Source organism: Topomyia yanbarensis, chromosome 1 (assembly GCF_030247195.1).
Source record: "Topomyia yanbarensis strain Yona2022 chromosome 1, ASM3024719v1, whole genome shotgun sequence".
In the NCBI taxonomy this organism is placed as follows: Eukaryota; Metazoa; Arthropoda; class Insecta; order Diptera; family Culicidae; genus Topomyia; species Topomyia yanbarensis.
The window spans coordinates 97,318,467-97,345,633 of NC_080670.1; the positions used below are offsets into that span (position 1 = coordinate 97,318,467).

Genomic DNA, 27,167 nt, shown 5'->3' on the forward strand with positions numbered 1-27,167 from the left:
TAGGTGTACGCACTATCGAGGCAAAATGTACATACTATCGAGGGTACGTACTAACGAGGGTACGTGCTATCGAGGTATACCTGTATTTCATTTTTTGCTTTACTTTTTTTTATTTAGGTCGTTTTGTTGATTTCTATAATTTATTCAGTTTATTCAAGATTTTATTCGTGCAAGACTAGAAACTGTTTTCATCCCACCTCTAGTTGGGTACCAACTTCTCGTGAGTTCTGCAAACTAATCCAATAGTGAAATGTGTAAGAAATGTCTCATCTCACTGCTAGGTGGATTAAATCGGTTTTTAACTTTAAATATATTATCATAACATTTTAATTAGGGTAAGGTGGGGCAAATCCGACCTAGTAAATGGTTTTGGCTGTAAAATGCGCATTTCACATCGGATCAAGTCGTTTTATATACCAAATTTAAAGTTAGACTCCTGGGCAACTTTCTGCATACAGCATTATATTTATATCTTGGGAATATATTGAGATACAAGTGTTTTACAAAAATGTTCATTCCTGCTGTTTTCAAAAATGGTGGGGTAAACCCGACCTCCCATGTTTTTCGTTGGTTTAGTACAGATATTACTCAAATTTCATGGTGTTTCAATGATAAATCAATGAATGTTATGTTATTGAATTGTAACATGAAGAAAATGGAGTTCAATGTCAATCTTGGAATGCTAAAATCACGAGCAGTAGCACGTAATGATATTCCCATTTGAATCGGAGCAATTGCTCGACGAATATTCTAATTATCACGTTTTTGTGTCTTTCGTTTGTAATTATGAACCATTTTGCAAAAAAATAATAAATAATAACCATAAAAATATATTTCAATTTGATGAATAAAAATTTTCTTAGCAAAAAAGCGGTCGGATTTACCCCAATATTTAGAGGTCGGATTTGCCCCACCGCGTCATTTTTCATGACGATGCGATTAAAAAAATATGAAAAAGGTTGAACTAAATTCATCTATGCACTTTGTAGGACTTAAATCAAAGAATTTAAATCAACTTACATTTTGTATGCAATCGCTTTAACAATCAGAAATATCCTGCAGTCAATGATGCACAAAAGTCAAATCAAAAGTTGTAAAAACACACTTTTTGTCGTATGAGCATCTCAATTGAGACTAATAAAATGCTGTCATACCACCATTATGATTATTTTAGATGCTCTACACGACACCATTGATATTAGTTCGCGTAGTGCTTCTGATTTTCGGTAACAGAGGGGGGTCGGGTTTACCCAACGGTCGGATTTGCCCCACCTTACCCTAATTATTTCATTCAGCATCTTTTTATTCATTTTATCTATTTTATTCGTTTCATTTTTTCGATTCACTCTGATCAGTTTACTCATATCATTAATCTCACTTTTTTTTTGTTCTTTTGTTTTTTTTAATAGCCCGCCTCTCACCCCCACACCAAAAGGCTCGCAAAGAGAGCCCCCTGGTAGTGGACACATCAGTTCTTAGCGTACAAAAAAAGGTCAGCACAAAAATGAAAAAAAGGTATTCGCGAAGACGCTGAGAACGAAAAAAATAGACAAAATTAGCACGTGAAAGTAACCGGCACAAACATTACAGTGTAATGTACAAATAATAGCTACAAAGAGCACGCAGTTGAACGATAATTCCTTTTAAGGGGCCTGCTGTAGTATTAATATTAAATAGATTCGGATTTTAAACAAAACTATTTAAACTAAATTTAAATTTAATATTAACATTCTAAGAAAATGGAAAAGGAAAAGAAAGAAAGCTTTTTGGGGGAACATCAAGTTTATGCAGTTCATGTTAAGTTCATATTAAAAACACACTAATTTTATTTTTCAAATAACGTTTTAAGCTTGTTTCAAAATGGATGCGATTTGTTATCTGTCTTAACTCAGTAGGAAGCTGATTGAAAATCGTTGGCCCGGCAAAGGAAATGCGTTTCTGACCAAGGTTGCTGAAAGCCCTGGTGCGTTGTAAATTATTGGCTTGCCTAGTGGTATACATACGAATGCCTGTAGTAAACCGTATGTTATTATGTGCTAGAGGGTTGTACTGTGCATTAAAAACATACAATATTGTTTGTAATTCAGTCAATCCAAGCAAGGGCAATATGTTATGAGAATTATTAGTATAAAGCAGGATAGTTGGATACATGATTGATTTCTTGAATATAATTTTAAGGCATCTATTCTGAAGTGTTTGAAGCTTTTTTAAATTGGATATGCTGGCATGCCCCCACAGTGATACAAGGTAATTTAAAAGGGAATGGATATGCGCATAGTAGAACTTCAATAGCACGTGCTGTGGGATAAAATAACAAACCCGGCGCATAGCCCCACATAATGAAGCGATCTTTTTTTCAAGTGATTTTATGATTATATTTTTTATTGTATTCGATGTTTTCATTCTATTCATTTTTTCCAGTTCATATATTTTGTTCAGCTTTTTTCATTTTAATAGTCTGACTATTTTTTTAGTCATATTCATTTCATCCAAATAATTTATTCGACACAATTTACTTTTTCCAATAATTTATAACATTTTAACATCTTTAATTTTATTCTGCTCATTTACATTTATTTTATCCATTCAGTTCATTTTGTTTCATTTCATTTATTTTTTATTTTATTCATTTAATTCTTTTTGTTTATTCCATTCATTTTGTTCATTTCATTCATTTGTATTCACTGGATTCATTAAATTAATGTGATTTATTTAATACATTTGATTCATTCGATTGATTGGTTGCCATTTTAAGACTTTAACAAAAGCACTGTTTTGAGCGACTTAGTGGAATGTTATATTACACACTTTAACCGTTGTCTTCCGTTTTAATTCCACTATGATGAACAAAATGCAAAATTGCACTTTTCTGTTACAGATACGTATTTCGGCTACGACTTGCAGCCTTCTTCAGTGTATTGTATCAGAATGAAGAAAATGCCCTCTGTACCGCTTTATGTACCAAAAAGGCAGGTAGAAATTAGGTAACTTAGGTGTGTGAAGATGATCATTTGCGTACGGGTAATGTTTGGAAAAGCCATGTGTATCCGTTACCTTGATCTCGATTGAGTAAAGACGAAGGGGGTTGTTTAAAAATTTCTAGGCTCTCAGCAACATCCAATTTCCATGGCTTAGAAGTTTGACGTTGAATTTTTATATCCTCGGTAGTCAGATCATGTTTTTCTGAAAAGGAATGTTCCGCTACCTTAGATTTGAAGTGAAATGGTACATCTTTAACAGCTTCCTTGGAAGCTTTTGTGATTTCAGCGATGTGCTCTTTAAACCGAATATCTAGTGTTCTCTTAGTTTGTCCAATATAAATTTTATCACAATGAGAACAAGAAATTTTGTATACCCCAGATTTTCCCAGAGTTTCAATTGGATCTTTAGTAGATCCTAAAATCGATTTAAGTTGGTACTTTCTACTACTAAAAACAAGATCCATACCAAACTTTTTTAATTTATGTCTAAGTGGATAAGCCGTATTTTTGTTGAAGTCTACTGCTATCCTTTTTAAATTCTCGGTTAATGGGGTTAATGTTGTGAGGGATTGTTTTTTGAATTTTTTACTTTTTTATTGATTATTGATTGGATTGTTTGCTCTGGATATCCATTGAGCCTACCAATTCTGAAAATAAACTCTGTTTCTTTAAATTTTGCTTCTTCGCTTAGTGGTAAACTAAGCATTCTATGAACCATGTAATGGAATGCTGCCATTTTATGCTAATAAGAATTTGATTCATTTCATTCATTTGATTCATTTGATTCATTTGATTCATTTGATTGATTTGATTGATTTGATTGATTTGAATCATTTGATTCATTTGATTCATTTGATTCATTTGATTCATTTGATTCATTTGATTCATTTGATTCATTTGATTCATTTGATTCATTTGATTCATTTGATTCATTTGATTCATTTGATTCATTTGATTCATTTGATTCATTTGATTCATTTGATTCATTTGATTCATTTGATTCATTTGATTCATTTGATTCATTTGATTAATTTAATTCATTTGATTCATTTGATTCATTTGATTCATTTGATTCATTTGATTCATTTGATTCATTTGATTCATTTGATTCATTTGATTCATTTGATTCATTTGATTCATTTGATTCATTTGATTCATTTGATTCATTTGATTCATTTGATTCATTTGATTCATTTGATTCATTTGATTCATTTGATTCATTTGATTCATTTGATTCATTTGATTCATTTGATTCATTTGATTCATTTGATTCATTTGATTTATTTGATTCATTTGATTCATTTAATTCATTTGATTGATTTGATTGATTTGACTCATTTGATTCATTTGATTCATTTGATTCATTTGATTCATTTGATTCATTTGATTCATTTGATTCATTTGATTCATTTGATTCATTTGATTCATTTGATTCATTTGATTCATTTGATTCATTTGATTCATTTGATTCATTTGATTCATTTGATTCATTTGATTCATTTGATTCATTTGATTCATTTTATTCATTTTATTCATTTGATTGATTTGATTCATTTGATTCATTTGATTCATTTGATTCATTTGATTCATTTGATTCATTTGATTCATTTGATTCATTTGATTCATTTGATTCATTTGATTCATTTGATTCATTTGATTCATTTGATTGATTTGATTGATTTGATTGATTTGATTGATTTGATTGATTTGATTGATTTGATTGATTTGATTCATTTGATTCATTTGATTCATTTGATTCATTTGATTCATTTGATTCATTTGATTCATTTGATTGATTTGATTCATTTGATTCATTTGATTCATTTGATTCATTTGATTCATTTGATTCATTTGATTCATTTGATTCATTTGATTCATTTGATTCATTTGATTCATTTGATTCATTTGATTCATTTGATTCATTTGATTCATTTGATTCATTTGATTCATTTGATTCATTTGATTCATTTGATTCATTTGATTCATTTGATTCATTTGATTCATTTGATTCATTTGATTCATTTGATTGATTTGATTGATTTGATTCATTTGATTCATTTGATTCATTTGATTCATATTATTCATTTAATTCATTTGATTGATTTGATTGATTTGATTGATTTGATTGATTTGATTGATTTGATTGATTCGATTGATTTGATTGATTTGATTGATTTGATTGATTTGATTGATTTGATTGATTTGATTGATTTGATTGATTTGATTGATTTGATTGATTTGATTGATTTGATTGATTTGATTGATTTGATTGATTTGATTGATTTGATTGATTTGATTGATTTGATTGATTTGATTGATTTGATTGATTTGATTGATTTGATTAATTTGATTGATTTGATTGATTTGATTGATTTGATTGATTTGATTGATTTGATTGATTTGATTGATTTGATTGATTTGATTGATTTGATTGATTTGATTGATTTGATTGATTTGATTGATTTGATTGATTTGATTGATTTGATTGATTTGATTGATTTGATTGATTTGATTGATTTGATTGATTTGATTGATTTGATTGATTTGATTGATTTGATTGATTTGATTGATTTGATTGATTTGATTGATTTGATTGATTTGATTGATTTGATTGATTTGATTGATTTGATTGATTTGATTGATTTGATTGATTTGATTGATTTGATTGATTTGATTGATTTGATTGATTTGATTGATTTGATTGATTTGATTGATTTGATTGATTTGATTGATTTGATTGATTTGATTGATTTGATTGATTTGATTGATTTGATTGATTTGATTGATTTGATTGATTTGATTGATTTGATTGATTTGATTGATTTGATTGATTTGATTGATTTGATTGATTTGATTGATTTGATTGATTTGATTGATTTGATTGATTTGATTGATTTGATTGATTTGATTGATTTGATTGATTTGATTGATTTGATTGATTTGATTGATTTGATTGATTTGATTGATTTGATTGATTTGATTGATTTGATTGATTTGATTGATTTGATTGATTTGATTGATTTGATTGATTTGATTGATTTGATTGATTTGATTGATTTGATTGATTTGATTGATTTGATTGATTTGATTGATTTGATTGATTTGATTGATTTGATTGATTTGATTGATTTGATTGATTTGATTGATTTGATTGATTTGATTGATTTGATTGATTTGATTGATTTGATTGATTTGATTGATTTGATTGATTTGATTGATTTGATTCATTTGATTCATTTGATTCATTTGATTCATTTGATTCATTTGATTCATTTGATTCATTTGATTCATTTGATTCATTTGATTCATTTGATTCATTTGATTCATTTGATTCATTTGATTCATTTGATTCATTTGATTCATTTGATTCATTTGATTTATTTGATTCATTTGATTCATTTAATTCATTTGATTGATTTGATTGATTTGACTCATTTGATTCATTTGATTCATTTGATTCATTTGATTCATTTGATTCATTTGATTCATTTGATTCATTTGATTCATTTGATTCATTTGATTCATTTGATTCATTTGATTCATTTGATTCATTTGATTCATTTGATTCATTTGATTCATTTGATTCATTTGATTCATTTTATTCATTTTATTCATTTGATTGATTTGATTGATTTGATTCATTTGATTCATTTGATTCATTTGATTCATTTGATTCATTTGATTCATTTGATTCATTTGATTCATTTGATTCATTTGATTCATTTGATTCATTTGATTCATTTGATTCATTTGATTCATTTGATTCATTTGATTCATTTGATTCATTTGATTGATTTGATTGATTTGATTGATTTGATTGATTTGATTGATTTGATTGATTTGATTGATTTGATTGATTTGATTGATTTGATTGATTTGATTCATTTGATTCATTTGATTCATTTGATTCATTTGATTCATTTGATTCATTTGATTGATTTGATTCATTTGATTCATTTGATTCATTTGATTCATTTGATTCATTTGATTCATTTGATTCATTTGATTCATTTGATTCATTTGATTCATTTGATTCATTTGATTCATTTGATTCATTTGATTTATTTGATTCATTTGATTCATTTGATTCATTTGATTCATTTGATTCATTTGATTCATTTGATTGATTTGATTGATTTGATTCATTTGATTCATTTGATTCATTTGATTCATATTATTCATTTAATTCATTTGATTGATTTGATTGATTTGATTGATTTGATTGATTTGATTGATTTGATTGATTTGATTGATTTGATTGATTTGATTGATTTGATTGATTTGATTGATTTGATTGATTTGATTGATTTGATTGATTTGATTGATTTGATTGATTTGATTGATTTGATTGATTTGATTGATTTGATTGATTTGATTGATTTGATTGATTTGATTGATTTGATTGATTTGATTGATTTGATTGATTTGATTGATTTGATTGATTTGATTGATTTGATTGATTTGATTGATTTGATTGATTTGATTGATTTGATTGATTTGATTGATTTGATTGATTTGATTGATTTGATTGATTTGATTGATTTGATTGATTTGATTGATTTGATTGATTTGATTGATTTGATTGATTTGATTGATTTGATTGATTTGATTGATTTGATTGATTTGATTGATTTGATTGATTTGATTGATTTGATTGATTTGATTGATTTGATTGATTTGATTGATTTGATTGATTTGATTGATTTGATTGATTTGATTGATTTGATTGATTTGATTGATTTGATTGATTTGATTGATTTGATTGATTTGATTGATTTGATTGATTTGATTGATTTGATTGATTTGATTGATTTGATTGATTTGATTGATTTGATTGATTTGATTGATTTGATTGATTTGATTGATTTGATTGATTTGATTGATTTGATTGATTTGATTGATTTGATTGATTTGATTGATTTGATTGATTTGATTGATTTGATTGATTTGATTGATTTGATTGATTTGATTGATTTGATTGATTTGATTGATTTGATTGATTTGATTGATTTGATTGATTTGATTGATTTGATTGATTTGATTGATTTGATTGATTTGATTGATTTGATTGATTTGATTGATTTGATTGATTTGATTGATTTGATTGATTTGATTGATTTGATTGATTTGATTGATTTGATTGATTTGATTGATTTGATTGATTTGATTGATTTGATTGATTTGATTGATTTGATTGATTTGATTGATTTGATTGATTTGATTGATTTGATTGATTTGATTGATTTGATTGATTTGATTGATTTGATTGATTTGATTGATTTGATTGATTTGATTGATTTGATTGATTTGATTGATTTGATTGATTTGATTGATTTGATTGATTTGATTGATTTGATTGATTTGATTGATTTGATTGATTTGATTGATTTGATTGATTTGATTGATTTGATTGATTTGATTGATTTGATTGATTTGATTGATTTGATTGATTTGATTGATTTGATTGATTTGATTGATTTGATTGATTTGATTGATTTGATTGATTTGATTGATTTGATTGATTTGATTGATTTGATTGATTTGATTGATTTGATTGATTTGATTGATTTGATTGATTTGATTGATTTGATTGATTTGATTGATTTGATTGATTTGATTGATTTGATTGATTTGATTGATTTGATTGATTTGATTGATTTGATTGATTTGATTGATTTGATTGATTTGATTGATTTGATTGATTTGATTGATTTGATTGATTTGATTGATTTGATTGATTTGATTGATTTGATTGATTTGATTGATTTGATTGATTTGATTGATTTGATTGATTTGATTGATTTGATTGATTTGATTGATTTGATTGATTTGATTGATTTGATTGATTTGATTGATTTGATTGATTTGATTGATTTGATTGATTTGATTGATTTGATTGATTTGATTGATTTGATTGATTTGATTGATTTGATTGATTTGATTGATTTGATTGATTTGATTGATTTGATTGATTTGATTGATTTGATTGATTTGATTGATTTGATTGATTTGATTGATTTGATTGATTTGATTGATTTGATTGATTTGATTGATTTGATTGATTTGATTGATTTGATTGATTTGTTTGATTTGATTGATTTGATTGATTTGATTCATTTGATTCATTTGATTCATTTGATTGATTTGATTCATTTGATTCATTTGATTCATTTGATTCATTTGATTGATTTGATTGATTTGATTCATTTGATTCATTTGATTCATTTGATTCATTTGATTCATTTGATTCATATTATTCATTTAATTCATTTGATTGATTTGATTGATTTGATTGATTTGATTGATTTGATTGATTTGATTGATTTGATTGATTTGATTGATTTGATTGATTTGATTGATTTGATTGATTTGATTGATTTGATTGATTTGATTGATTTGATTGATTTGATTGATTTGATTGATTTGATTGATTTGATTGATTTGATTGATTTGATTGATTTGATTGATTTGATTGATTTGATTGATTTGATTGATTTGATTGATTTGATTGATTTGATTGATTTGATTGATTTGATTGATTTGATTGATTTGATTGATTTGATTGATTTGATTGATTTGATTGATTTGATTGATTTGATTGATTTGATTGATTTGATTGATTTGATTGATTTGATTGATTTGATTGATTTGATTGATTTGATTGATTTGATTGATTTGATTGATTTGATTGATTTGATTGATTTGATTGATTTGATTGATTTGATTGATTTGATTGATTTGATTGATTTGATTGATTTGATTGATTTGATTGATTTGATTGATTTGATTGATTTGATTGATTTGATTGATTTGATTGATTTGATTGATTTGATTGATTTGATTGATTTGATTGATTTGATTGATTTGATTGATTTGATTGATTTGATTGATTTGATTGATTTGATTGATTTGATTGATTTGATTGATTTGATTGATTTGATTGATTTGATTGATTTGATTGATTTGATTGATTTGATTGATTTGATTGATTTGATTGATTTGATTGATTTGATTGATTTGATTGATTTGATTGATTTGATTGATTTGATTGATTTGATTGATTTGATTGATTTGATTGATTTGATTGATTTGATTGATTTGATTGATTTGATTGATTTGATTGATTTGATTGATTTGATTGATTTGATTGATTTGATTGATTTGATTGATTTGATTGATTTGATTGATTTGATTGATTTGATTGATTTGATTGATTTGATTGATTTGATTGATTTGATTGATTTGATTGATTTGATTGATTTGATTGATTTGATTGATTTGATTGATTTGATTGATTTGATTGATTTGATTGATTTGATTGATTTGATTGATTTGATTGATTTGATTGATTTGATTGATTTGATTGATTTGATTGATTTGATTGATTTGATTGATTTGATTGATTTGATTGATTTGATTGATTTGATTGATTTGATTGATTTGATTGATTTGATTGATTTGATTGATTTGATTGATTTGATTGATTTGATTGATTTGATTGATTTGATTGATTTGATTGATTTGATTGATTTGATTGATTTGATTGATTTGATTGATTTGATTGATTTGATTGATTTGATTGATTTGATTGATTTGATTGATTTGATTGATTTGATTGATTTGATTGATTTGATTGATTTGATTGATTTGATTGATTTGATTGATTTGATTGATTTGATTGATTTGATTGATTTGATTGATTTGATTGATTTGATTGATTTGATTGATTTGATTGATTTGATTGATTTGATTGATTTGATTGATTTGATTGATTTGATTGATTTGATTGATTTGATTGATTTGATTGATTTGATTGATTTGATTGATTTGATTGATTTGATTGATTTGATTGATTTGATTGATTTGATTGATTTGATTGATTTGATTGATTTGATTGATTTGATTGATTTGATTGATTTGATTGATTTGATTGATTTGATTGATTTGATTGATTTGATTGATTTGATTGATTTGATTGATTTGATTGATTTGATTGATTTGATTGATTTGATTGATTTGATTGATTTGATTGATTTGATTGATTTGATTGATTTGATTGATTTGATTGATTTGATTGATTTGATTGATTTGATTGATTTGATTGATTTGATTGATTTGATTGATTTGATTGATTTGATTGATTTGATTGATTTGATTGATTTGATTGATTTGATTGATTTGATTGATTTGATTGATTTGATTGATTTGATTGATTTGATTGATTTGATTGATTTGATTGATTTGATTGATTTGATTGATTTGATTGATTTGATTGATTTGATTGATTTGATTGATTTGATTGATTTGATTGATTTGATTGATTTGATTGATTTGATTGATTTGATTGATTTGATTGATTTGATTGATTTGATTGATTTGATTGATTTGATTGATTTGATTGATTTGATTGATTTGATTGATTTGATTGATTTGATTGATTTGATTGATTTGATTGATTTGATTGATTTGATTGATTTGATTGATTTGATTGATTTGATTGATTTGATTGATTTGATTGATTTGATTGATTTGATTGATTTGATTGATTTGATTGATTTGATTGATTTGATTGATTTGATTGATTTGATTGATTTGATTGATTTGATTGATTTGATTGATTTGATTGATTTGATTGATTTGATTGATTTGATTGATTTGATTGATTTGATTGATTTGATTGATTTGATTGATTTGATTGATTTGATTGATTTGATTGATTTGATTGATTTGATTGATTTGATTGATTTGATTGATTTGATTGATTTGATTGATTTGATTGATTTGATTGATTTGATTGATTTGATTGATTTGATTGATTTGATTGATTTGATTGATTTGATTGATTTGATTGATTTGATTGATTTGATTGATTTGATTGATTTGATTGATTTGATTGATTTGATTGATTTGATTGATTTGATTGATTTGATTGATTTGATTGATTTGATTGATTTGATTGATTTGATTGATTTGATTGATTTGATTGATTTGATTGATTTGATTGATTTGATTGATTTGATTGATTTGATTGATTTGATTGATTTGATTGATTTGATTGATTTGATTGATTTGATTGATTTGATTGATTTGATTGATTTGATTGATTTGATTGATTTGATTGATTTGATTGATTTGATTGATTTGATTGATTTGATTGATTTGATTGATTTGATTGATTTGATTGATTTGATTGATTTGATTGATTTGATTGATTTGATTGATTTGATTGATTTGATTGATTTGATTGATTTGATTGATTTGATTGATTTGATTGATTTGATTGATTTGATTGATTTGATTGATTTGATTGATTTGATTGATTTGATTGATTTGATTGATTTGATTGATTTGATTGATTTGATTGATTTGATTGATTTGATTGATTTGATTGATTTGATTGATTTGATTGATTTGATTGATTTGATTGATTTGATTGATTTGATTGATTTGATTGATTTGATTGATTTGATTGATTTGATTGATTTGATTGATTTGATTGATTTGATTGATTTGATTGATTTGATTGATTTGATTGATTTGATTGATTTGATTGATTTGATTGATTTGATTGATTTGATTGATTTGATTGATTTGATTGATTTGATTGATTTGATTGATTTGATTGATTTGATTGATTTGATTGATTTGATTGATTTGATTGATTTGATTGATTTGATTGATTTGATTGATTTGATTGATTTGATTGAAAAATCAATCAAATCAATCAAATCAATCAAATCAATCAAATCAATCAAATCAATCAAATCAATCAAATCAATCAAATCAATCAAATTTGATTGATTTGATTGATTTGATTTACACAATCAATCAAATCAATCAAATCAATCAAATCAATCAAATCAATCAAATCAATCAAATCAATCAAATCAATCAAATCAATCAAATCAATCAAATCAATCAAATCAATCAAATCAATCAAATCAATCAAATCAATCAAATCAATCAAATCAATCAAATCAATCAAATCAATCAAATCAATCAAATCAATCAAATCAATCAAATCAATCAAATCAATCAAATCAATCAAATCAATCAAATCAATCAAATCAATCAAATCAATCAAATCAATCAAATCAATCAAATCAATCAAATCAATCAAATCAATCAAATCAATCAAATCAATCAAATCAATCAAATCAATCAAATCAATCAAATCAATCAAATCAATCAAATCAATCAAATCAATCAAATCAATCAAATCAATCAAATCAATCAAATCAATCAAATCAATCAAATCAATCAAATCAATCAAATCAATCAAATCAATCAAATCAATCAAATCAATCAAATCAATCAAATCAATCAAATCAATCAAATCAATCAAATCAATCAAATCAATCAAATCAATCAAATCAATCAAATCAATCAAATCAATCAAATCAATCAAATCAATCAAATCAATCAAATCAATCAAATCAATCAAATCAATCAAATCAATCAAATCAATCAAATCAATCAAATCAATCAAATCAATCAAATCAATCAAATCAATCAAATCAATCAAATCAATCAAATCAATCAAATCAATCAAATCAATCAAATCAATCAAATCAATCAAATCAATCAAATCAATCAAATCAATCAAATCAATCAAATCAATCAAATCAATCAAATCAATCAAATCAATCAAATCAATCAAATCAATCAAATCAATCAAATCAATCAAATCAATCAAATCAATCAAATCAATCAAATCAATCAAATCAATCAAATCAATCAAATCAATCAAATCAATCAAATCAATCAAATCAATCAAATCAATCAAATCAATCAAATCAATCAAATCAATCAAATCAATCAAATCAATCAAATCAATCAAATCAATCAAATCAATCAAATCAATCAAATCAATCAAATCAATCAAATCAATCAAATCAATCAAATCAATCAAATCAATCAAATCAATCAAATCAATCAAATCAATCAAATCAATCAAATCAATCAAATCAATCAAATCAATCAAATCAATCAAATCAATCAAATCAATCAAATCAATCAAATCAATCAAATCAATCAAATCAATCAAATCAATCAAATCAATCAAATCAATCAAATCAATCAAATCAATCAAATCAATCAAATCAATCAAATCAATCAAATCAATCAAATCAATCAAATCAATCAAATCAATCAAATCAATCAAATCAATCAAATCAATCAAATCAATCAAATCAATCAAATCAATCAAATCAATCAAATCAATCAAATCAATCAAATCAATCAAATCAATCAAATCAATCAAATCAATCAAATCAATCAAATCAATCAAATCAATCAAATCAATCAAATCAATCAAATCAATCAAATCAATCAAATCAATCAAATCAATCAAATCAATCAAATCAATCAAATCAATCAAATCAATCAAATCAATCAAATCAATCAAATCAATCAAATCAATCAAATCAATCAAATCAATCAAATCAATCAAATCAATCAAATCAATCAAATCAATCAAATCAATCAAATCAATCAAATCAATCAAATCAATCAAATCAATCAAATCAATCAAATCAATCAAATCAATCAAATCAATCAAATCAATCAAATCAATCAAATCAATCAAATCAATCAAATCAATCAAATCAATCAAATCAATCAAATCAATCAAATCAATCAAATCAATCAAATCAATCAAATCAATCAAATCAATCAAATCAATCAAATCAATCAAATCAATCAAATCAATCAAATCAATCAAATCAATCAAATCAATCAAATCAATCAAATCAATCAAATCAATCAAATCAATCAAATCAATCAAATCAATCAAATCAATCAAATCAATCAAATCAATCAAATCAATCAAATCAATCAAATCAATCAAATCAATCAAATCAATCAAATCAATCAAATCAATCAAATCAATCAAATCAATCAAATCAATCAAATCAATCAAATCAATCAAATCAATCAAATCAATCAAATCAATCAAATCAATCAAATCAATCAAATCAATCAAATCAATCAAATCAATCAAATCAATCAAATCAATCAAATCAATCAAATCAATCAAATCAATCAAATCAATCAAATCAATCAAATCAATCAAATCAATCAAATCAATCAAATCAATCAAATCAATCAAATCAATCAAATCAATCAAATCAATCAAATCAATCAAATCAATCAAATCAATCAAATCAATCAAATCAATCAAATCAATCAAATCAATCAAATCAATCAAATCAATCAAATCAATCAAATCAATCAAATCAATCAAATCAATCAAATCAATCAAATCAATCAAATCAATCAAATCAATCAAATCAATCAAATCAATCAAATCAATCAAATCAATCAAATCAATCAAATCAATCAAATCAATCAAATCAATCAAATCAATCAAATCAATCAAATCAATCAAATCAATCAAATCAATCAAATCAATCAAATCAATCAAATCAATCAAATCAATCAAATCAATCAAATCAATCAAATCAATCAAATCAATCAAATCAATCAAATCAATCAAATCAATCAAATCAATCAAATCAATCAAATCAATCAAATCAATCAAATCAATCAAATCAATCAAATCAATCAAATCAATCAAATCAATCAAATCAATCAAATCAATCAAATCAATCAAATCAATCAAATCAATCAAATCAATCAAATCAATCAAATCAATCAAATCAATCAAATCAATCAAATCAATCAAATCAATCAAATCAATCAAATCAATCAAATCAATCAAATCAATCAAATCAATCAAATCAATCAAATCAATCAAATCAATCAAATCAATCAAATCAATCAAATCAATCAAATCAATCAAATCAATCAAATCAATCAAATCAATCAAATCAATCAAATCAATCAAATCAATCAAATCAATCAAATCAATCAAATCAATCAAATCAATCAAATCAATCAAATCAATCAAATCAATCAAATCAATCAAATCAATCAAATCAATCAAATCAATCAAATCAATCAAATCAATCAAATCAATCAAATCAATCAAATCAATCAAATCAATCAAATCAATCAAATCAATCAAATCAATCAAATCAATCAAATCAATCAAATCAATCAAATCAATCAAATCAATCAAATCAATCAAATCAATCAAATCAATCAAATCAATCAAATCAATCAAATCAATCAAATCAATCAAATCAATCAAATCAATCAAATCAATCAAATCAATCAAATCAATCAAATCAATCAAATCAATCAAATCAATCAAATCAATCAAATCAATCAAATCAATCAAATCAATCAAATCAATCAAATCAATCAAATCAATCAAATCAATCAAATCAATCAAATCAATCAAATCAATCAAATCAATCAAATCAATCAAATCAATCAAATCAATCAAATCAATCAAATCAATCAAATCAATCAAATCAATCAAATCAATCAAATCAATCAAATCAATCAAATCAATCAAATCAATCAAATCAATCAAATCAATCAAATCAATCAAATCAATCAAATCAATCAAATCAATCAAATCAATCAAATCAATCAAATCAATCAAATCAATCAAATCAATCAAATCAATCAAATCAATCAAATCAATCAAATCAATCAAATCAATCAAATCAATCAAATCAATCAAATCAATCAAATCAATCAAATCAATCAAATCAATCAAATCAATCAAATCAATCAAATCAATCAAATCAATCAAATCAATCAAATCAATCAAATCAATCAAATCAATCAAATCAATCAAATCAATCAAATCAATCAAATCAATCAAATCAATCAAATCAATCAAATCAATCAAATCAATCAAATCAATCAAATCAATCAAATCAATCAAATCAATCAAATCAATCAAATCAATCAAATCAATCAAATCAATCAAATCAATCAAATCAATCAAATCAATCAAATCAATCAAATCAATCAAATCAATCAAATCAATCAAATCAATCAAATCAATCAAATCAATCAAATCAATCAAATCAATCAAATCAATCAAATCAATCAAATCAATCAAATCAATCAAATCAATCAAATCAATCAAATCAATCAAATCAATCAAATCAATCAAATCAATCAAATCAATCAAATCAATCAAATCAATCAAATCAATCAAATCAATCAAATCAATCAAATCAATCAAATCAATCAAATCAATCAAATCAATCAAATCAATCAAATCAATCAAATCAATCAAATCAATCAAATCAATCAAATCAATCAAATCAATCAAATCAATCAAATCAATCAAATCAATCAAATCAATCAAATCAATCAAATCAATCAAATCAATCAAATCAATCAAATCAATCAAATCAATCAAATCAATCAAATCAATCAAATCAATCAAATCAATCAAATCAATCAAATCAATCAAATCAATCAAATCAATCAAATCAATCAAATCAATCAAATCAATCAAATCAATCAAATCAATCAAATCAATCAAATCAATCAAATCAATCAAATCAATCAAATCAATCAAATCAATCAAATCAATCAAATCAATCAAATCAATCAAATCAATCAAATCAATCAAATCAATCAAATCAATCAAATCAATCAAATCAATCAAATCAATCAAATCAATCAAATCAATCAAATCAATCAAATCAATCAAATCAATCAAATCAATCAAATCAATCAAATCAATCAAATCAATCAAATCAATCAAATCAATCAAATCAATCAAATCAATCAAATCAATCAAATCAATCAAATCAATCAAATCAATCAAATCAATCAAATCAATCAAATCAATCAAATCAATCAAATCAATCAAATCAATCAAATCAATCAAATCAATCAAATCAATCAAATCAATCAAATCAATCAAATCAATCAAATCAATCAAATCAATCAAATCAATCAAATCAATCAAATCAATCAAATCAATCAAATCAATCAAATCAATCAAATCAATCAAATCAATCAAATCAATCAAATCAATCAAATCAATCAAATCAATCAAATCAATCAAATCAATCAAATCAATCAAATCAATCAAATCAATCAAATCAATCAAATCAATCAAATCAATCAAATCAATCAAATCAATCAAATCAATCAAATCAATCAAATCAATCAAATCAATCAAATCAATCAAATCAATCAAATCAATCAAATCAATCAAATCAATCAAATCAATCAAATCAATCAAATCAATCAAATCAAATGAATCAAATGAATCAAGTGAATCAAATGAATCAAATGAATCAAATGAATCAAATGAATCAAATGAATCAAATGAATCAAATGAATCAAATGAATCAAATGAATCAAATGAATCAAATGAATCAATTGAATCAAATGAATCAAATGAATCAAATGAATCAAATGAATCAAATGAATCAAATGAATCAAATGAATCAAATGAATCAAATGAATCAAATGAATCAAATGAATCAAATGAATCAAATGATTCAAATGAATCAAATGAATCAAATCAATCAAATCAATCAAATCAGTCAAATGAATCAAATGATTCAATTAAATTAAATGAATCAAATTCTTATCAGCATAAAATGGCAGCATTCCATTACATGGTTCATAGAATGCTTAGTTTACCACTAAGCGAAGAAGCAAAATTTAAAGAAACAGTTTATTTTCAGAATTGGTAGGCTCAATGGATATCCAGAGCAAACTATCCAATCAATAATCAATAAAAAGTAAAAAATTCAAAAAACAATCCCTCACAACATTAACCCCATTAACCGAGAATTTAAAAAGGATAGCAGTAGACTTCAACAAAAATACGGCTTATCCACTTAGACATAAATTAAAAAAGTTTGGTATGGATCTTGTTTTTAGTAGTAGAAAGTACCAACTTAAATCGATTTTAGGATCCACTAAAGATCCAATTGAAACTCTGGGAAAATCTGGGGTATACAAAATTTCTTGTTCTCATTGTGATAAAATTTATATTGGACAAACTAAGAGAACACTAGATATTCGGTTTAAAGAGCACATCGCTGAAATCACAAAAGCTTCCAAGGAAGCTGTTAAAGATGTACCATTTCACTTCAAATCTAAGGTAGCGGAACATTCCTTTTCAGAAAAACATGATCTGACTACCGAGGATATAAAAATTCAACGTCAAACTTCTAAGCCATGGAAATTGGATGTTGCTGAGAGCCTAGAAATTTTTAAACAACCCCCTTCGTCTTTACTCAATCGAGATCAAGGTAACGGATACACATGGCTTTTCCAAACATTACCCGTACGCAAATGATCATCTTCACACACCTAAGTTACCTAATTTCTACCTGCCTTTTCGGTACATAAAGCGGTACAGAGGGCATTTTCTTCATTCTGATACAATACACTGAAGAAGGCTGCAAGTCGTAGCCGAAATACGTATCTGTAACAGAAAAGTGCAATTTTGCATTTTGTTCATCATAGTGGAATTAAAACGGAAGACAACGGTTAAAGTGTTTAATAGAATAAACCGGATTGTAAGAATTTGAGAACCATTGCATCAGAAGGTTTTGAAATGTTTTTGAAAATCTCATCTTCTGAGAAAAGGCTTATAAATATGCAGTGGACTTTCTAGGGCTTCCATCTTTTTTTTGGCTTTATTCTTTTCGTTTTCATGCTTCTTTACTTGACGGCGTCGTTTTGAGATTATCTGGTGTTTCTACTTTATTGTTGGACCTTAATTAGTTATCAGGAACCTGGAACGCTCAATTTGCTTTGGAATTCGAAGTTTACTTTTTGATCACATATTCCCGAAAAAAAGATTTATGTACAGAATAGAATTTACTGGTCCAGTATTTTAACGCGCAGTTGAATATAGTAAAGTGAGACAAGGTCACATGTGCTTTCAAGCCCCTTGAACAGAGAACGATAGGGAGAATGCGATTCGTGAATGAGAAAGGTAGATATTTCAAAGTTTTTATTTGCATTGAAGTAAACAGTGTGAAATGTCTAGGCTATGTCGATAGCATAAAAGTCGTGCATTCAGTTGATTGCAATGCAGTCTCTTTTCATTCATTCTTATAGCTTTCATATTGTTTCGTTCGGAATTCTCGTGCAGGAAATATGGATAAATAAGTCCTATACAGACCAATACTGTGAAAAAGAAATGGTTCAAACTACTCAGTATATCCAAATATGGACGACGATAAGTTTGAAGACATATTGTAGTTGCATCCCCCATCGAGAGTGGGTACTTTGGATCTAATTTGTGGATATTTTTGGTCTTTGATCCGTTATTTTTCATGAAAGTTCGTACCAATACAACGAATGTGCAGCTGATACAACTCATGGTTCATTCGCCTGCACCACGTTCCGTCTTCCATCTGCACGCCACTATAGATGGTACGCAACACCTTTCGTTCGAAAACTCCAAGGGAGCGTTGGTCCTCCACGAGCATAGTCCAGGTCTCGTGGCCGTAGAGGACCACCGATCTAATCAGCGTCTTGTAGATAATCAACTTCGTGCGGCGGCGAATTTTGTTCGACCGGAGCGTCCTCCGGAGTCCAAAGTAGACACGATTTCCCGCCAAGATCCGTCTCTGAATTTCTCTGCTGTTATCATTGTCGTCGGTTACCAGTGAGCCCAAATACATGAATTCGTCGACCATCTCGATTTTGTCACCGTCAATCCGAACTCGGGTGGGAGGTTCACATTGTCGTCTCTAGAGCCTCTTCCTCTCGTGTGTTTTGTCTTCGAAACGTTGATGGCAAGTCCAATCCTGCCGGCTTTAGCTTTCAGTCTTTGAGCACATGTTTCATTCAAAATTTAGTAGAGATACGAATAGTGTAAATATCGCACGTGGAATGTCTCTTTTGAAAATTTTCATCGTCAAACTTTCATATTACCCTGTAAAGCCAAATATTTTTCTGATATAGCCATGAATTTCCTTAATTATAGTGTAGATACAGGTTTGAATACAATTGAATTAAAGTTGAGTTGATGTAGCAGCAGACAAAAAATAGTTTTGTTTTCTCAAACCTTCGCAATTACAATTAATAAATATTTCAGATTGGCAAAAAATCTTATCACACAACTTAGAAATGGATACAGAAATAGCTAGATAGATGCGATAGAAGAGAGACACACAGAGAGAGAGAAAGAGAGAGAGAGAGAGAGAGAGAGAGAGAGAGAGAGAGAGAGAGAGAGAGAGAGAGAGAGAGAGAGAGAGAGAGAGAGAGAGTGGGGGCAGTGGCTGGAGGCTGGCCTAAACCTCAAAAATTTATTTCTGAAATATTGATATTTTATATTTTTCTTAAATTTCTCATGTAGTGAATATTCAAAATTTTACGATCGTTGGATAAGAACACGATTTCTAACATGAGTTTAAACGTAGCAAAGTCCGGACTTTTTAATGAATTTCATTTCCGAATCCACAATTGCTCTGTTCACTTCAAATACATGTTGCTCTTTTGATTTTGGTCCGATTTTTGGACAACTAGTTTCATTGTGTAGAGAAACGAAAGAACTTGGTTAGTGAATAAAATACATTTGGAAAATTTTCTTAGATATATTTTATAAATATTTAGATATATTTTAGTTTAAATATGTTTGAGGTGGCCAGATCAAAAATACTTCTTCACTAATGTATTCTGTACAAATTTCGGAATCATTTCGGAACGGTCATAGTATACATTCTATGGCAAATAACCTCTACTTTTCGAATATCATGGTCTCGTTCTGCGCCTAGGTGCGCAAAAATGTTTATGGAGATTTTGAAGCTTTGTTGCTGATATGGAGGCGCATGGTGTTTTGTGTAAAATAGTTAGACAATCTACAGTAAACCAACACGATATACAATGGATTTAAAGTAGTGTTCTTCATTTTTATGATATTGCTGACATTGGTGAACAGTAACGGAAAATCTATCATGAAAACGGGATCATAGTTATAAAAAAGGTTCAATGACACTATATGGAAAAATGCATTTAAAATTTTGCAACATTTGACATCAAAAATGATCTCAGCACCTCAAAATTAGCTTAAATTGTGATTTTCAGCCAAATTAGGTAACATTTGAGGTTTTGTCCGACTTTTGTTTGAAGACCCGCCACTGTGGGGCGTGTGAGGAATGGCAAATTATGGTTAATGCAGTGACATTATTTTTATAGGTATATTATTATGATATATTGATTTTTTACATTCTTATCATAAATAATGTAAGTAGTAATTTTTGCGCCATAACCAGCATAACCTAAATCTTGCAAAAGAGCTAAATTTTCGCTAGATTTTTGGGCTTCAAACATACAGTTGCTTTCGGTGACGCCACGAGTATAATTATATGAGAAATTTTTATCACACTACTAGGTGAATTACTTGTTGATCTATGTATTGATATACCATCCAACATTTACCTCATGATTGAACGCAATGCCTAATCCAAGGGATAAATACTAGAACTCACTGTTTCTTTATCAACACATTATTTTGTCTTTGAAGTGAACTTATATATTGATTTTTGAGAAATAGTTAATTTATTATAATACCTTTATAATTTCACAAAATGTTCTCAACATCGAATTCCTTGAATCACGTAGATGTGTTTTCATTCCCAGATATTCAAAATCGTTTAGTTTTGCCACTAAAACACCAGTAAAGCAATACTCTGTACAGTGGCGTAGTAAGAAAATTTTTCGGGGGGGGATATGAAATTTTTTTGTATATATATGAAAAAATGTTCAAAAACATTCTGAGCAGGAAAAAATGTTCAAAAACCAACAACTCAGGGAACTGGTTTGGGCAGTCAATGTAGGAAAGCTAGCTGTTGGTATAGAATAAATGCTCTTCCCCTACGAGGACAATCTGGGCGGCAAACTTCAGACATTCTAATTGACTGAGCCCTTCAGTTCCCTTGTGCCATTCAGTAGCACTTCCTCATTGAGCTTCCGACTTGTTCGCGAACTACTCGGTCTAGTCCCCGACGATAGATTTAGCCTACTCCCACGAAAAGTTCCCCGGCGAGAGAAGTTCGAGCCAACCAGCCAGGTGCTGCGGTCAGTTCGGCGATTCCGGTAGAGTAGGGCATCCGGTTTGCTGGAGCCCCGGCGCGACTGGTGGTGTATCGTCGCGGTCTACACGGTCTCGTTCCCGGCGGTGAATCTGACTGTAAGCTGACGGAGAGGTCTCAGACAAAAGAAGTTCTCCCGATACCGATTCTTGTTTGGTTTCAGTACCACAACTTCTTGAGCCCTTTGACTCCGTAACCGGTGCCATTTAGCACCTCAACTCCTTTAAGCCATTTAGTTCTCTTCTTGGGCCATTTAGCACTACTTCCTTGATGGTCCATTCAGTCCTCGACTTGTTCGCGAACAACTCGGTCTAGTCCCCGACGATGGACCTAACCTACTCCGACAGAGAATTCCCCGGCGAGAGAAGTTCTCCCAAGATCGAGCTAATCAGCTAGGTGCCGAGGTCAGTTCGACGATTCTGGTGAAGCAGGGTATACGATGCACTGGTGCGCCGATGACCCACGAATAGTGGTGTCTCGTCGCTGTCTACTCAGTCTAGTCCCCAGCGGTGAATCTAGCTTACGCTAACGGAGAGTTCCCTGTCGAAAAAAGTTTTCCCAATATCGATTCTTCTTTGGTTTTCGCTATTTTTCTATCGGAACAATCGGTGGGGTGCCGTGGTCGGTCTGGCGAATCCGCATGGAGCATGACGTCCGGTTCGCTGGCGTTTCGACGACTCATACTCGCCGCTCTGTTGCAGTCTATTCAACTAGTCCTCGGCGGTGGATCTAGCTTATACCTGCGGAGAGTTCCCTGGCGGTGATTGCTCTCCCGAAACCGTTGTTCGATGTCCATTCCGCTGTAAGACGGTCATGATCTACATCAGCGGTTCTCAACCTTTTTCGTACCACGGACCCCTTAGATATCACACGGGGTTGCTGCGGACCCCCACAGATAAACATCAATTTTATATGCTATGAATATGTTATTTTCAATTTGTTAGGAAACAAGATTTGAAATTTCAATATGCACTCGGAAAATATATTTTTCTTCGCGGACTGCCAGCAATGACTTCGCGGCCCCCTAGAGGCCCGCGGACCCCAGGTTGAGAATCACTGATCTACATCATATCTCTGTTTACTGCGTTCCACGTCTCTACGTCGTTTGTCATTCAGTAGGCTACATTATCCGGGTTGATGTCCGGTCCTCCCGTTTTAAGTAGCACCCTGCACTTCACCTCAAACCTCGGACATTCAAAGACTTCAAACCTCGGACATTCAAAGACACTCCAGGCACAGTGTTGACGTTGCGTACCCACACCGATGAAGATACTCCTTAAGCAGCCGTGGCTCGGTAGCTGTTTCAGGTGGAAGGTCATCTCTCCGTGCTTTCTATTGACCCACGTCGACAGGTTTGGATGAGCCGGTAGGTCCACTTTCCTTTCTCCGTATTATCCCATTCCTGCTGCTGCGTCACCATCGAAGCGATTCTCATCATCTTCCTCACGTTTCTGACGTTTCATTGATTGTAGCACTTGATATCCTCCGTCAGGGTAATGCAGATGGGGATCATCTCGGCGTCAAGGCATACTGCCTGCGGTACGTAATCGCAACTCGTACGACCAGCAGTCGAAGCGTCCTGTTCAGCTTTTCGCGGTTTCACTTGGTTTTCAGCGCCGCACCCCAAGCAGGAGCCCCATATCGCAGTATCGATGACGAAACACTAGATAAAGACCCGACATTTCGCATGTGTAATCAACGTGGTTGTTAAAGCTCAATCAGTCGTCGATTATCACTCCCATTTGCTTCAGTGCACGCTTCGATGCATTCACAAGCCCTTCGATGGTGATCTGTATCCGCTGAACCGCTTTGCAGTTGCTGTGCAACAACAAATCCGTCTTGTAGTGCGCTATTTGCAGCTTGACCCATTCATTCAGCTCTCGATAGCATCTATTGTCTCCGTCACCGACACCTCTATTTCTTCAAGTGTCTCACCGTTAGTGACACATTGTCCACGAAACCAACGATTTTCACTTTCCTGGGCAGCCGCAGTGTTAAGACCCCACACTGATAGAATATATTCGTAAATCGCTAGGAATTAATTTCGTACAAACAACTTTCATAAAATATACGAATTTTTCGTACATATGATGAATCGTTCGTAGTTCTATCGAAACACTTATTTTTTATTACAAGTTTTTCGTGAAAACCACGATTACGAAACAGCTTCATGCAGCAAACGAGTCGTTCGCTGTTATATACGAATATCTTTATAATATTTACGAGCACCATTCGTCAAACCGTCCACGTCAAAAGAGCAATATGGAGCCATTGTTGCTATTCGTCAGATAATTGTTGTTGTCTGATTATTTAGTAGTCGTATCCGTGTCCGTCGGTTGCAGGAAGATTTCCTGAAGCTCTTTCGCTTCCAGTTGATTCAGAATCTGGAGCAGTACAGAATCAGTTGAGCCGTCGCGAACTGCTCGTTGATTTTGTATGAATAATTTTGAGTTTTTCTCTGCCGGAGCAATATCGGTGCTGTCAAACATCGATCCTAAAAGATCGTTTCGTTTCTTTCACGAAAAATAATGTCGATAACTTTCTGGCAATGTGAATTAAATAAGTAAAATTTACGAAAACTTTCGTTCATCAATCAATCGGCCATTTCTTCGTATCACAATAAAATCGATTTGGCCACATCGATTTTTTTAAATAAAAAAAAACATCGATCCCAAAAGATCGACTGAAAACAATAAGAGGCTAATAAATACGAAAACTTTTCTAAGATAAACGAAAAGATTTTGTGCGACCAAAGAAGTCGTTCGTAATATATACAAACGTTTATTAAAATAAACAAAACATTTCATTTCATTCACGAAAAATAATGTCGTTATCAACGATAACATTCGTGCAGTGTACATTAAATGTGTAAAATTTACGAAAACTTTCGTTCACCATACGGCTATTCTTGTTCATGAAATGAACGAAACTTACTATTTACAATGTACGAAAATACTTCGTTGCAGAAAACGACGAATGAATTCGTGCATTGCATGATTCATTATATTCACAAATTTATATTATCAGTGTATCGTACATCCCATTCCAAAGTGTTGGACAGAGAATGGAGCCCTGAGTAACGCACGCTGCGACTCGCAGTGCCTTCTGTCCATTTTTTCGTCTGGTACATGAAGAACTACTTCCAGTACTCTGGAAGTAGTTCTTCATGATCTGGCTCATTCTTTTATGTCACGCTGCAGCATTGGTTTATTCGAGGCTGGATGGCCCGGTGACTTCCCTGACTTTGGCAGCAACATCAGTTTCTGCACCTTCCTCATTTCGGGGATTACCACTTCAGCAGTAGTATACTGAACATGTCCGGATATACCAGGATCGCAGCTTTCAGCGCCACGGTTGGTATTCCATCCGGACCGAGGGTTTGCTTTGATTTTAGTCACATCGACGCGTCTTTGAGCTCGTCGTTAGTCACTTGCCACTCGACTGTGTTACCTCCGACTTCTTCGCCGTACGGTGTCGGTGATCAGTAGTTGAATCGTGATTCGGGAAGAGACCCTCAATGATTATCTTTAGCTTACCCGGGCATATTTCAGCTGGTGTCGACGGACCATCGTCTTCGTTATGACGAATCAGTACGCGTCCCCCAGGGATTGGCGTTTATTTCTCAGCACAGCTACTTATGGCAATTGGCTTGCTAAGCTTGATCTCCCGTTTTAAACCTTCTAGCTACGTCGCTTGCGCTCTTGTCTCACTCTCCGATCTTGCGCTCTGAGCCCGCCTTCTGGCTCTAAGACAAGCAGCGTGTAGCGTACTAAGTTACTCATTTAACCAGTAAGCTGCACGCCGTCTACTGCATAGCCCTAGTTTTCATGACATTGTAACGTCACAAGCCGTCACAATCCTTCTTGTTAGCCGTCAGCCTATCAACGTACTTGATTCCGTTGTTCGCCGAAGTAACTCAACAAAGAGGTTTTCGTTAAAGGCTTTCGTCTTCCATTTTAGCTAGCCGCCCGTCCTTCTTCGTGCTGCAGCAGGGTTCCATTGGCCGATGCGGTAGCGAATCGCCTGGTGGTCTCTCTGGGGATACTTCTCTCACACTCTCCAGTCCATGTTCGCCGTCAGTCAAAGACTACAGAATGTGGCGAAATTTCTCTCGGTACCGATATCCGTTTCGTGAACCAATAAGCTCCCAGCTCCTCGCTTCGCCGCGATCTACTTGTTATAGTCCTCGGCGGTTGAGCTAGCCTCCACAACGTGCCGTCGGGTAGGTGTCGAGTCTGCA

The 27,167-nt window shown here is 29.7% G+C and overlaps 1 protein-coding gene across 3 annotated transcripts in view; it reads right to left on the bottom strand.

Annotated features, from left to right (window-relative positions):
• Window positions 1-27,167, bottom strand: part of LOC131678827 (homeobox protein homothorax-like) — an 885,299-nt gene that overhangs the window by 657,694 nt on the left and 200,438 nt on the right. The gene's annotated exons all lie outside the window — the stretch shown is intronic.